At 42.4% G+C, this 10,579-nt stretch overlaps 1 long non-coding RNA gene across 1 annotated transcript in view; it reads left to right on the top strand.

The window, feature by feature from the left end:
* Window positions 1-7,520, top strand: part of LOC149436728 (uncharacterized) — a 30,791-nt gene extending 23,271 nt beyond the window's left edge. Inside the window, exons 2-3 of the long non-coding RNA XR_016308283.1 lie at window positions 4,804-4,889; window positions 6,207-7,520. This is a non-coding gene — a long non-coding RNA (uncharacterized LOC149436728). The remainder of the gene's footprint in view (window positions 1-4,803; window positions 4,890-6,206) is intronic.
* The last annotated feature ends 3,059 nt before the right edge of the window (window positions 7,521-10,579 follow it).

Genomic DNA, 10,579 nt, shown 5'->3' on the forward strand with positions numbered 1-10,579 from the left:
AAGAGGTAGATTTGCGTGTCATCGGCGTAGAGATGGTAGTTGAAGCCGTGGGAGTGTATCAGTTGGCCAAGGGAGGAAGCTTAGATGTAGAAGAGAAGGGGCCCAACGACAGAGCCTTGAGGGACCCCAACAGAGAGGGGGAGGTGGCAACGTTATAGGTTGGCAGTGGGGGCGATTAAAATGATAAAATGGTTTGTTTCATCCATGTAAACTGATACATTCTGCTGGAGAGTTTCAGCTTCTGAAAAACAGCAGAGCTGCTGGCTGAATCACCAGGTGAAAATAGTAGAAAGAAAGCCTAAAAAAGAAAACTAATGCCGCCAACACATCAAAGAATTGGTAAGCTGCAATATAATAAATGTTTGCTTTTCGGTTTAATACCGTTTTAAGCCCATTTCCGGACATTGTAGCAATATTGTTAAAGTTGAACCCCAGCCACATAACAGGGAGAATGTCACCAGCGCAGCGAGGATCACCAATATGGATCCAAAAGTTTTAATGAACGATCACATAGTTACAGCAAGGCAATGTTTTGGAGTCTTGCAAGACCCCTTCATCAGGCATGCCACAATTTGTCACGAGATTCTGAAACATTGCCTTGCTGTAACTATGTGATGGTTCATTAAAACTTTTGGACCCATATTGGTGATCCTCGGTGTGCTGGTGACATTCCCCCTTGCTGATTCTGTTCGGTTCCAGCAGACGGTCACTGCAGCACCCACTTATACACACCGCCATTTTTAACGCAGGAATGTGTGCACTTGGATTGTACACTTCCAGCCATATAAAAGACACAAACAATTGCAATTAGGAGCAGGGGCGGACTGACAACTCATGGGGGCCCTAGGCAATAGGGGATCATGGGGCCCCTGTGTCCTTGCCTACACTCAAAAAAGCCTATAAAAAAGGTACCAGGTGTAGCAATATGTTATATGCTGTGTATGGCCTCTAGGGGTCTCACTACTTAGATACTGGTACAACTGTGGTATTGCCTCTCTTTGGTTGTAGTTCTTAGGATATACACTTGTATAATGGCAGCTATGAGCACCTAATAAAATGTCTGCTACGAACTACAGTGTGTGAGCATCTGAGCAGGATCGACTAACAGAACACCAAGGGCATTTTATGGGGCCCCCTACTGAACCCGGGCCCTCGGGCAGTGCCCGAGTGCTCGAATGGCCAGTCCGCCCCTGACTAGGAGGGAGGAGCAGCAGTCAAAGCTAGATGTTCTGCAGTGCTCATGTACTAACAAGGAACATGCTGATAGTAGGAGAGCACAGAGTGACATAGAGATCAGCTTATCAGTTTGCAGCTTTACTTTCACTGTCCAATCACAGGTTGGCAGTAGGGAAATGTTTCAAAACTGCGGTAGACATAAATCAGGTTTCCTGCCCTGCCTCTGTGTGACAGAGCTGTGTAAATCTCAGGACTGAATGGAGAGAAATACAAATCCATTGGCAGGTAAAACAGCTCCCATTTCATTTGTGTATTTAACGGTCTGCCTGAATCGATCTTTAGCACTATAAGCAGTAGTATTGTTTTTTTTTCTCTTTTATGTAGCAGGGCTATAAGGCAGGCTTTACATAAAAAAAAAAAAGATTCTTATGATGCAGCACAGACTATTTGATCCTAAAGGTGCAATATTTTGTGTGGATTGGCCAATATTCCCTCAAATGCCGGCCCTGCCCACAAAACGTTGCTCTCACAGTGACAGCTGCATTGTACGGCATTGCATACCAGCATGATGATTAATAAGGGCATGTTAAAAAAAATCCCCAGATCTTTCAATCCATAACCTGAGGACACCTTTTCTACTCCCAAAGCTTCTCCATAAGATGACAGTGAGGAATGGTCCTCCCGGTACGGAAAGCACTGTTTCCCCAGCATAAATGAATAGAAACAAGGAAGCTACCACTAACAAAGCATTACAAGCCAGGCAAAGAATGAGCATGGCTCCAAGCAGATCATTGCCTTGCCAATAAAAAGAAGTGATAGGATTCAGCCAGTGATATAATAGGAAGGCTTTATAGTTGGGACGCAGTAAAACTGCACTGAGCAATAAAATCAGGGCATTTAAAGGACTTTCGTTGTCTAAGGGGGCATAATACATTCTGATGGTTTTCAAAGTTAATATTAAGCTATAAAAGTCTATTTTTTTTAAGCTGAAAGTTTAAGTAAAAAAAAAAATGAATAGAGGACAACTGTATACATTATTTGGACTCACTATATACAGTATATGTATACATGTATGTAGACAGTAAGGGGAGATTTACTAAAACCGGATCACTCAGAATCTGGTGCAGCTGTACATGGCACCCAATCAGCTTCTCACTTCAGCTTGTTCAATTAGAATTAGACTTTGAAACCTGGAAGCTGATTGGTTTCTGTGCAGAGTTGCACCAGATTTTGCAACCACCAGTTTTAGTAAATCTCCCCCTATATGTGTTTGTACATAAGACTTTGATCAGCTTAAAGTAGAACTCCAAAAAAATTGTGTTGTATAAAGTAGGGAATGGGGTTTGAGGCTGTATATCAGATTTATTTCTACCGTGTCACCACATTGGAGATCTCGCTCCAACTCCTGTCTGTTGTTTGAGGTCTGCGTCCCGGTTATAAGGTTTCCTGACGCCTCTACTCTCTAAGATGGTGGTCACTGGGACAGAAACATTTCCCCAACTCCCTGTAACAACCTGCAAAAATAATGGCTGCAGGATGTTAAATGGACACTAGATGGCAGTGTTCTGCAGCTCATTTATACAGACTCTGGTGCAGAAATGCTTGGTTGGACTTGTAGGCTGATAGCAGGACTTCCCTGCTTAATAATGAGCTAACCAACTACATTTCCCAGAAGAGCTAGCCAATGGGCGGGGGCAGATAAATACAGAAGTCCGGAAACCAGAGGACAGGAAGTGGACAGTGAGAGCTGGAGAGCAGGTGTGAGGGGAAAGCTGTGTGGGACGCTGGAGGTCTGGGCTGGGCCAGGCTGCAGAGAGTGAAGGAGTGAGGAGGAATTGCTGACCAATGACAAGTTAGACTGACAATCGCCGGGTCCGGGTCAGGCTGCAGAGAGTGAAGGAGTGAGGAGGAATTGCTGACCAATGACAAGCTGGACTGACAATCGCCGGGTCTGGGCTGGGCCAGGCTGCAGAGAGTGAAGGGATGAGGAGGAATTGCTGACCAATGACAAGCCAGACTGACAATCGCCGGGTCTGGGTCTGGGCCAGGCTGCAGAGAGTGAAGAAGTGAGGAGGAATTGCTGACCAATGACAAGCCGGACTGACAATCCTGCGAGCAGACAGACCACAGTGCTCTCATCTGGAGTGATCTGGGACTGAGAAAACACAGGGGCCCCCCATCTACAGAGAGACTTTCAACATATCAAATCACCATAGCCTGCTGCAATATCTGCACCCTGTGGGTCAAGTTGTATTAGTGCTTTAGTTCCAGTCTGTGTCATTTGTCAAGAAATTTCTTTATCACTGTAGTTTGCTGCCCTTTTAAAGTGGAATAACCCCTACAGACGTGTTTCTGCCCCTTTCCTTAATTTCAGCCTAATTTTAGATTTCACTCTCTGTCTACTAAGGAGACACCATCCAAATTCAACAATACTTAAAGAAGCAGTTCTCTTTTTTTTGTGTTCACCAGCTCTTAAGGAAATTCTACCTTTGCACCAAGACTTAAATCCTCATGTGCACCAACTAGGGCCCCATCGAGCGTGCAGAAGATTGGACATTGCAGTTTAAAGGAACATTGACCTATCTAAATAAAAAGCTCTTTCTTTCCTCAGAAGTTAACCCAGTCACCAGTACCTGATAGCCCAATGTGAGTTAACCTGCCAATTAAATTGTTTCCCCTTCTGCTCACTTTGCTCACTGCTTAAATTATGAATTGCAGGACATCTAGAACTGATTCGAGCATTAGCTGTTATTCCATGCACATACTTTCCTGTTGTCCTACTGTGCTTGCATTTTGACCTCAATAAAACCAAAATATCAGTTCACTTTAAACTGTGTGTCCATTTTATGGTTGCAGCCAGAAGGTTCTTCTGGCCAAAGGTCTAAGGTGGTGTCAGCAGGGGTTGGGCTTCCAAAATGGGCTCAGGAAAGCCAAATCACTCAGCTGCCATCAAGGGTGTAGTGCTACATCCCTATTGGCCAATGAGCACATTTGCTGACCAATCTGAAGCTGCAGGATGCTGGCAAGAGGATTATGCAAGGTCTTGCTAGATTTATTTTATAGAGTACTCAGCAATGTCAGATACCTAGACAGAGCTGCAGCCAGCCTTAAACCTACCTATCATCTACTGGAATGCTTTAAATTGTATTTCAAGGCAAAAAAAAAATATGGGGCAGCACAATGGCTAAATGGTTAGCACCACTAGGGTAGCTGGTTCAAATCCCAACCACGGCACCACTTACCTGAAGTTTGCATGTGCTCCCTGTGCATGCATGGGTTTCCTTCAGTTATCCAGTTTCCTCCCACACTCCAAAGTCCTGCTGGTAGGTTAATTGGCTCCTGTCTAAATTGGCCCTTGTATGTGCATGTATGAATGTAAGTTAGGGACCTTAGATTGTACGCCCTTTGAGGGTTAGGGACTGATGTGAATGTACAATATATATGTATGTAAAGCACTGTGTAAATTGACGGCGCTATAGAAGTATCTGTAATAAATAAATAAACCATTAATCACAGTTACAATATTCACCTTCCTAAAATGCATTTTTTTATTAGGTGAAGTGATTGCAAAATATTTACCTGTTGATGGTGCCACTTCTCTGTTTATAATATTTTTTCCTGTCTCAGGCAGACAACGCTATCCAGCTGCTATTGAAATGACTGACCCACCCTCCCAGCCTTCTTGGCACCAGGAAGCTGTGCTGCATCATCATGTAAGCATATTTTCTGTATACATTGCACGCTTCATCTTCACATGTGCACCTCCGACAATGATTAGTTCATTCACATACAGCTCATCCTTCCCTTCTCTTTCCTTTTGGGAGCAGAGTTGTACAGGTAGCACAGTGGCTAAACGGTTAGCACTTCCCCCTAACAGCACTAGGGTCATTGGTTTGAATCCCCACCACGGCACCACCTTCCTGGAGTTTGCATGTTCTCCCTGTGCCTGCGTGGGTTTTCTCCTACACTCCAAAGACATGCTGGTAGGAAAATTGGCCTTAGTATGTGTATGTATGAATGTCAGTTAGGTACCTTAGATTGTACGCTCCTTGAAGGTTAGGGGCTGATGTGAATGTACAATATATATATATATATACAGTTGTGCTCAAAAGTTTGCATACCCTGGCAGAAATTGTGAAATTTTGGCATTGATATTGAAAATATGACTGATCATGCCAAAAAATGCTCTTTTATTGAAGGATGTGGATCATATGAAGCCATTTATTATCAAATAGTTGTTTGGCTCCTTTTTAAATCATAATGATAACAGAAATCACCCGAATGGCCCGGATCAGAAGTCTCCGCCCCCTGGAATGTTCGGCCTTGGTACAGACACACAAGGTGACACACACAGATTACAATGCCAATTAGAGATTAATGTCCCACATCTGTGGCTTTTTAATTTGCAATTAGTGTCAGTGTATAAATAGTCAATGAATTTGTTAGTTCTTACACTGAAGCACTGACTAGGCTAGATACTGAGCCATGGGGATCAGAAAAGAACTGTCAAAAGTCCTGCGTAACAAGGTAATGGAACTTTATAAAGATGGAAAAGGAGATAAAAAGATGTCCAAAGCCTTGAATATGCCAATTAGTACTGTTAAATCACCTATTAAGAAGTGGAAAGTTCGGGGTACCATTTGGTCCATTTTTTATAGGTTGAATTTTTTACTATTTAAAAGCACGATTTCAAAGTCGGGGGACCCGTTGATTTCAGGGGCGATTTGCAAGACATCTGATACAGATGTCTATGCAAATCACACCAAAAGTAGTGCATGTACTACTTTTGAAATCGTTGCGGTTCCGCACCGATATGACCGCTCCAAGTGCGGAAAATAGGGTGCGGCTTGGCATGCGATTTGCAAGTCGCAGGACATGCAAATCACATGCCAAGTCGCACTCAGTGCGACCTGGGGGTTAATGATATATTGGACTTTTAGCTCACAGATTTCGATGTTTCTTGTTGACTGGATGCCCCCTGTGATATGTTCACTTTCCGATGAACTTATCCCTGTATTTCTGCTGTTTAGTTTTTCTAGGTCGGATCCCTTCCTCCAAGAGCCCTTAGGAAGAATTGTGAACTGTGTGACATCTGTGGCGGCCTCCAATCAAAGCAAAGAAGTTCCTAGAGTGAACAATTCTAAATATCAAGTACAATATAAATCCTGCACATTTTACCTTGCTCATCTCCTGCAGGGAATGCTCCCTAGCTCCATTTGAAACAGACTGCTTCTCTGGGACCTGACAATCGCATCTGGGTTATTCCTTTTCATTTGGTAGAAGACGAATGAGACTCAGGAGATGAGCGAGGAATGGCTGTTCGGGAATCATCACAAGAAAATATCATTTGCATCGCCTTATTACACTATAGTGCACAAGAGAAGCCATTGAACGGATACAATCCACTAATGGAACTGCAACAAAGCTTGCTTTATTATATGTCAGGGATGTCAATGTTCCGGATTTTATATAGACCCAGAGCTGTATTTACCATAAGGCAATCGTGGGCCTGCGCCGACGGCAGAAGATGCAGCATCAAAGCTAATTGGAATACTTGCTTAATCCTTAATGTCTTTGTCTGCCCCCCTCTGAGCACTTACAGTGGATATACAAAGTCTACACACCCCTGTTAAAATGTCAGGTTTCTGTGATGGAAAAAAATGAGACAAAGATAAATCATTTCAGAACTTTTTCCACCTTTAACCACTTGCCGCCCAGCCACCGCATATAAACGGTGGCAGGGCGGCGCTCGTAGGCAAAAGCACGTTTTAAAACGGCTGCCTTCAAAACAGGTAGGGGGCGCGCGCGAGGCTGACTGCCGCCAAAAGTCGCTGATCGGCGCCATTATTAGTATAAATAAAAATTAAAAATCCCAGTATCTTTCCCGCCATTTGTAAACGCTATAACTTTCACGTAAACCAATTAATTTACACGTATTGGGATTTTTTTTAGCAAAGACATGTCGCAGAATGCATTTTGGCAGAAATTTATGACTAAATTTGATTTTTGCATTTTTTTTTTACTGGACATGTAATATAGCAAAAAGTCCAAAATATTGTTTTTTTTTCCTCAAAATTGTCTGCCTTTTTTTGTTATAGCGCAAAAAATAAAGACCGCACAGGCGATCAAATACCACAGAAAGAAAGCTCAATTTGTGGGGGGAAAAAAAGGATGTAAATTTCATTTATGTACCGTATTGCATGACCGCGCAATTGTCCGTTAAACTAGCGCAGCGCTGTATAGCAGAAAAATGGCGTAAATTGCAGTATCTATACCATAGTTTGTAGACGCTATAACTATCACACAAAGCAATCAATATACACTTATTGGGATTTTTTTTACCAAAAACATGGAGCAGAATACATTTTGGCCTAAATTTATAACCAACTTTGAGTTTACTATATATTTTTTATAGCTGAAAGTAAAAAATATTGTTTTTCTTCAAAATTTTTGGCCTTTTTTTGTTTATAGCGTGAAAAATAAAAAGTGCACAGGTGATCAAATTACACCGAAAGAAAGCTCTATTTGTGTGAAAAAAAGGACGTAAATTTCGTTTGGGTGCAGCATTGCATGACCGCGCAATTATCAGTTGAATTAGTGCAGCGCCGAGTAGCAAAAAGAGGCGTGGTCATTACGGGGGGTAAATCCTCAGGTGCTCAAGTGGTTAATATGACCTATAAACTGTATAACTCATGTTGAAAAACAAACTGAAAAATTTTAGGGGGGGGAGTAAAAATTAAAAACTAAAATAATGTGGTTGCATAAGTGTGCACACCCTCTTATAACTGTGGGTATAGCTGTGTTCAGAATTAAGCAATCACATTCAAAATCATGTTAAATAGGAGTCAGTACACACCCGCCATCATTTAAAGTGCCTCTGATTAACCCCAAATAAAGCTCAGCTGTTCTAGTCGGTCTTTCTTGACATTTTTGGATCCTTTCACACGGGCGTTCTGTTTTTTTCATCACTTCAGTCACGTTTTTTCAAAGAAAAAAACAGATCAGTTTACATCCATTTTTCATCAGTTTACATCTGTTTTTTCACCAGCTAACATCCGTTTACATCTGTTTTTCATCCGTTAATATTCATTTTCGTCCATTCTGGGGGTTTTTTGTACAGAAGAAAAATATGTTTTTTTTTCTGTAAAAAAAATGGATGTTAATGAATACTGACATTAACGGATGTAAACGGATGATCATTCGTTTACATCTGCTAGTCCATAGAAATACATGGGTGTCCATTTTTCATTCGTAAATGGACAAATGAAAAACAGACATGCGGAATGCCCGTGTGAAAGAAGCCTTAGTCGCATCCTACAGCAAAAGTCATGGTCTGCACAGAGCCTCCAAAGCATCAGAGGGATCTCACAGCTAAAAGGTATCAGTCAGTAGAAGGGTACAAAAGAATTTCCAAGGCAATAGATATCCCATGGAACACAGTGAAGACCGTCATCATCAAGTGGAGAAAATATGACTCAGCAGTGACATCACCAAGAACTGGACGTCCCTCCAAAATGGATGAAACAACGAGAAGAAAACTGGTCCGGGAGGCTGCCAAAAGACGTACAGCAACATGAAAGGAGCTGCAGGAATATCTGGCAAGTACTGGCTGTGTGGTACATGTGACAACAACCTCCCGTGTTCTTCATATGTCTGGGCTATGGGGTAGAGTGGCAAGATGGAAGCCTTTTCTAACGAAAAAAAACATCCAAGCCCGGCTAAATTTTGTAAAAACACATCTGGAGTCTCCCAAAAGCATGTGTGAAAATGTGTTCTGGTCTGGTGAAACCAAGGTTGAACTTTTTGGCCATAATTCTAAAAGATATGTTTGGCACAAAAACAACACGGCACATCACCAAAAGAACACCATACCCACCGTGAAGCATGGTGGTGGCAGCATTACGCTTTGGGACTGTTTTTCTTCAGCTGGAACTGGGGCCTTAGTTAAGGTAGAGGGAATTATGAACAGTTCCAAATACCTGTCAATATTGGCACAAAACCTTCAGGCTTCTGCTAGAAAGCTGAACATGAAGAGGAACTTCATCTTTCAGCATGACAACGACCCAAAGAATACATCCAAATCAACAAAGGAATGGCTTCTCCAGAAGAAGATGAAAGTTTTGGAATGGCCCAGCCAGAGTCCAGACCTGAATCTGATCGAAAATCTGTGGGGTGATCTGAAGAGGGCTGTGCACAGGAGATTCCCTCGCAATCTGAAAGATTTGGAGTGTTTTTGCAAGGAAGAGTGGGCAAATATTACCAAGTCAGGATGTGCCATGCTGATAGACTCATACCCAAAATGACTGAGTGCTGGAATCACATCAAAAGGGGCTTCAACAAAGGATTAGTTTAACCACTTCCATTACTATTCATGTGATCTCTGATTGGCCAATCTGTGATCACATGAATCAGGACCTCACACAGAGGTCCTGTACAGCGATTGGGAGCAGTGCAGGATCAGGTGGCCGTTTATAGACGTCCTCCTGCATCCATTGCCTGTGCACGCTCCCCGTGATCTGGTGCCGGTGTGTCGCTGTATGGAACCTCTGTGTGAGGTCCCGATTCATGTGATCACTGATTGGCCAAGCTCTGCATGCAGCGCTGCATAGAAACCAATCAGCTTCCAGGTTTTGTCAAAGCTTCAGTGAACAAGTAGAAGTTAGAAGCTGATTGGTTACCATGCATAGATGCACCAGATTCTTAGTGTTCCAGTTTTAATAAATCTCCCCCACCCAGTCTATGCATATGATTACAGAGGATACCAGGGTTCTGGAGGATGTCGACATTGCTCAGTCCAGGTAAATTATGAAGTATTATGTGGGGGGGGGGGGGCAGTTCAGAATTTTTAAAAACTTTTAGCAATATTAAACCCAATATCGAAAATCTAATATATTGCAGATTACCAATCATTAGATGTGGTGGCTGCATCACTTTTTTTTCTTTGGCTTTTTTTCTCTCTGTTTTCACCTGGTGATCTGGCCAGTAACACACCTGTGTTAGTGAGACCCAACTCTGGAGGAATGAGCATAGGAGGCACAGCAGACAGCTGCATTGTCAGTCTAGGGGGAGAGGGCAGCGTTCAACGCATTAGCAGATTTGGAACCACTAACAATTTAAAGCCAAACTCCAGCTCACATTTTATAAGCATTTGCAGCAAACAGTTTTTTTTCCTTTTGGGATAAAGGTTTTGCATGAATAAATAAAAGCTGATCGTTTTAATTAAACCCGCCAATGTTACATGGTTATCCATGTAAACTGATACATTCTGCTGGAGAGCTTGTGCTGAGAAAAACAACAGACTTACTGGCTGGATCACCAGATGAAAATAGAAGAAAGTCTAAAAAAGGAAGCTAATGCAGCCATCACACCAAGAGTTGGTAAGCTGCAATTTAATAAATGTTTA

The sequence above is a fragment of the Staurois parvus genome, unplaced genomic scaffold (genome assembly GCF_062004578.1).
Source record: "Staurois parvus isolate SC_StPar_1 unplaced genomic scaffold, SC_StPar_1.0 ptg001349l, whole genome shotgun sequence".
Lineage (NCBI taxonomy): Eukaryota > Metazoa > Chordata > Amphibia > Anura > Ranidae > Staurois > Staurois parvus.